Source organism: Propithecus coquereli, unplaced genomic scaffold (assembly GCF_000956105.1).
Source record: "Propithecus coquereli isolate 6110/MARCELLA unplaced genomic scaffold, Pcoq_1.0 Scaffold55, whole genome shotgun sequence".
Lineage (NCBI taxonomy): Eukaryota > Metazoa > Chordata > Mammalia > Primates > Indriidae > Propithecus > Propithecus coquereli.
In genome coordinates this window covers 448,814-453,396 of record NW_012151396.1, presented here as the reverse complement: position 1 = coordinate 453,396, position 4,583 = coordinate 448,814, and positions in this window count along the sequence as shown.

Below are 4,583 nucleotides of genomic sequence, written 5' to 3'. Positions count from 1 at the left end.
TGATCAGTGAAACCAATTTGCTGGTGAGTACATGTGGTGCTTATTTTTCCATTCTTGGGATACTTAGTAGAATAGGTTCCAGCTCTATCCAGGATAATACAAGAGGTGGTATATCACCATTGTTTTTTGTGGCTGAATAGAACTCCATGGTATACATATACCACATTTATTAATCCACTTGTGTATTGATGGGCACTTGGGTTGTTCTGCATCTTTTTTCAAAAAGAGAAAAATAATCCACTCACTCTGAGGTCTACTTTATCCTATGCCCTCTCTAAGTTTTCACATTGCTTTTGCATTCCTTGTCCTGCTAAATTTGGATTCCATTCCCAGAGGTTTTTCCTTGGAGAGTGAGTGGCTTTGCCCCAGATGAAAAATTCTGCTTGTTGTTTAGGAGAGTTCATAGGGCTTAGATTGTGCCAATCCTTTGTATTTATTTATGAACTGGAATATGCAGAAAGTTTAAAACATGAAGAAAACCATAGCTGTTTCAGCTGTTCTTTCCACATTTTTCTGCCATATTTAACAGAGTGTGCTGTTAGTCATTGGGTGTTCTTTTTTCTTTAATGCCATTGTTTTCCATTTTTGATTGGTGGTGAAACATTGTTTTCTCACAAATTTTCCAAAGCTAGGGGAATCACTACATATATGCAGATGTTGGCATTGCAAAAGTCAGATTAAAGTTATTTTTGTGTTAGGGAATCTTTGACTTACAAAATAAAGCCAAGGATTCATGAGTTTATGGCAACAGTAACTCGTGAATTCTCCCAGTAGTATTAATTTATGGGCCTGATAAATAAGACGTTTCTCCAATTACGTTAGTTGAAAATGTGGAGAATACTGAACTAACCTAATTATTTCAAGCATCTATCACTCATGTGTTCCATATTATGCATTCTTAGGGGAGACAGTGAACTTTGTGCTATCCAAAGATCTAGGAAATGCCAAAGATAGTGCAGGTCTACAGAGCAGTTTGAATGATTTATTTTTCTGAATTTGGGTCCTAGTTTCAGAGACTTTGAACCTTGATAAAAGAGATTTAAATAAGAAGCCAGGCTTTGAGAAACATAAAGTAGCCACAGCCTTGACTGTGATATAAACCAAAATACAAATACTTTGTAATAATTATGATGGAATATTTTAAAAGAATTAGAAAAATAGCTTACCTGGAAGTGAGGATTCTATTATTTATCTGGTTTTCTTTTTCTTTTTTATTGATTCAAGTGTGAGAAAAAGTACAGGCTGTTAATGGGCTCTCTTGGGGAGGAACCTTTACTGTATGGATAGAATAAACAAAAGACATATTTTTATTGGTTGTTAGTAAGAGCAGACTGTATAATCTAAGAAAAATTTTTATTTAAATCACTAATTTGCTCCTCGTCCAAAGTATTAATTCTCTACTCATTTAAAGCATTAATTCTCTTCTGTTTTCCATTTCTAAGATTCTTTCATATAATAAATTTAATATGCTCTTATACATGTGTTTATACACACACAAATTTATAGCAAGGAGACTATATCATTTAAAGTTTTCAACTTCAGCATTAGAATATAATTAACCTTATTAGCATATTATAAGCACTTTATATATTGAATTTACTATCTTTGTTGGAGTTTTAGTAAATGTAAATCTACGTTTTATAGACAAGAATGTACAAATAAAAATAATGTCTTTTGGCCCAATGATTTTGCATATTTTCTCTTTATTACTTTCATCTACTTAGACATCATCTAGATCACTAAAATTGATCATTAATTTATTCAACTTAATATTGATTTAAGTTTATAAAATATCTTGGAAATACTATTCAATGTGATATTACAGAGCAACACAATTGTTTGATATCAGAATTTCATCATAGAAATGGCATTCAAAGATTTACTTAAATACTAAGTAAAAATGATTAGCCACATTATTGTAGTTCAAAAGAACCTATTCTTCATTATAACACAATGTTGTTGAGCACATAAATATGTATTATTTTAACTGTGAATATTCTGGAAAGAATGATAATCTATATGATCCATAAACCCTACATATGGACATGAGTGCAATGTGTGCCATCTGAGGGATGGACACACTTGTAACTTGGACTTGGTGGCGGGGGGCAAGGGCAACATACGTAACCTAAACATCTGTACCCCCATAATATGCTAAAATAAAAAAAAAAGAGAAAACAGGATTCAAAAGTGTTAAGTGACTTGCTGGAAGTGGCCCCAATAATGGGTACCAGAGTTGGGATTCAAACCCCTTCTAACTGGGCCTAGAGCCAGAGTTGCTTGCACTGCACTGCACCCCCACTGTGTGCATCCTCTGGTCATTCTATATGACAGGTACAAGAGCTGAAACAAGAAGGCATGGGGGCAACTCTATCGACCTCAGCTATGAATGTTTCACTACTCTGTGCATATGTGGGAATAACTGTGAAAGTGCCTGGAGTATTGATTTCAGGGTTACAAATAATTTTTAGCAAATAGGCTAATTTGCAAATAGGAAATCTGAATAGTGAATATTTATTATAGATGATATAGATAGATGATAGAGACATAGACATTGACATAAATACTAGACATTAGATATGTATCTTTACATCTCATTATATATTATGATTAATTTATTATGATATATATAATGACATATATATGATAATTATGTCATACTACATTTACTATACTACCATCTATTTTCAAACAATATTATACCACCTGTGTATAAGGTAAGTCAATTGCAACAGTGTACTTCAATTGCATTCAACACACATTGTGCTATTTCCATTATATATTCCACTTACACATTTTTCATGCTTAACAGAGTATATTCTTTCTCTTTGCCTTAATTATTTTCTAATTGTTTATAGATCACATTGAATTGGAGGATGTCAATCTAGTCATAGCAATAGTGGTAATAACTGCCACAACTGATCATTTGCTACTTCTTAGGAATTGCTGTAAGTGGTTTATGTGCATGTACTCAATATAACAACCCAGGAAGCAGTGCCCCTCTCATCTCTATTTCACAGATGAGGACACCAAAGCACAGAAAGTTAAACACACTTTTCATGGCCTACAGTTAATAAATGATAGGTTCAGGATACAAACCCAGGTGATCTGACTCCAAAGTATATGCTTTTATTTGTTACATAACAATATTTCACAAGCAGGGAAGTCTATTATAGCCCTATTGGTAATAATCACTATAGTGGGCATCTGACCATCTTGTGACTACAGTTACGCCGTTTGCCCTTTCAAGCCTTCGTTTTCTCATCTACAATATTATGAAAAATAAGATCTGGATGAACTGGAAGGTCCTATCTAGCTGTGTTATTGCATGCATGTAGCCGGGTCTAATGTGTCTGTGATCATTAATTCCTTAATTTGTATATACTACCTTAAATATTAGGAGTCATGTCAAAACAAAGTGATAACTAATTGAATATCTAAGATCGTCCTGCACTGTTACCACCATGCATAATTCCCTAACAAAGTCAACAAGAAGCACAAATCGCAAAAGACATACAAAGTTGCAAGGAGGTAAAAAGAAATTAGGATGAACATTTAATTGGGTAGCCCTTTCTTAAATTGGGTAGTGGTAGAAGGGTCTTCTTCTTCTTTTCTCCGTCTCCTTTCTTTCTCCTCCTCCTCTTTCTTCTTCTTTTTCTTCTTCTTCCTCTCCTTCCTCTTCCCCTTCCTCTTCACCTTCTCCTTCTCCTCCTCCTTCTTGTCTATAACACACTCATTGTGTGCCAGTTCAGTACATATATTAGTTCGATTAGCTATCTATTTATTTACCATTTAGTAAACATGCATTTAACACTTACTATGTTACAGCCACAAAAATCTTTTCGTTTTCTAAAAGGAAAAATGGCTTAGAAATATGTGCTTTCACAGAGATCACATAGCTGGTGGAGTGAAAAATCAGGGATTCAAATCCATCCAGAACTGTCAAAGCTCTCTCAAATTACTGGTGACAAAGTTCTAATTGGTAAGATACCAGTGTGGTCACTGGATATGTCGGTTGGAATTGGAATAGCAGAAACTAAAAGAATCTGCTTCCCAATTCCAAGCTGATTCCAGAATTTTGGAGAATGTATACTTCATCCTCTCTGTTTGCATCATATCCTGGATGTTGCAAAACTTCATGTGGGCCGAATCACTTGTTCCTGACACAACTGTATTTGTGAATTAAACTCTAAGCCGAGGGTTAGAGTTTCCTAGAATTTCTCAAAGGTAGGGAGGGTGGTCAGATTTTATGCAAAAGAAATATTTGTATCACAGTATTTAGATGTTCCCACCAATGAATTTTTAGCTTTTCAGCTTTTCTTCACTCAGTGATTCAAGAAGACAGCTCTCTCCACCTCAAGGGGTAGCTATTATACTTTTACTTTTTTGCTCTTTCTTCCTTCTTGACATTCCAACATTCCTCCTTATATCCTTTTCTCTCTGTTGTTAGGAACTTTCTTCACTCATTTTTCGAGGGTAGCACTGCTAGTGTTAAATTATCTTAGTTTTTCTTCATCTGAGAACATTTTGATTTCATCTTAATTCTTGAGAGATATTTTTTGCTGGATGTAGAATTCTGGGTT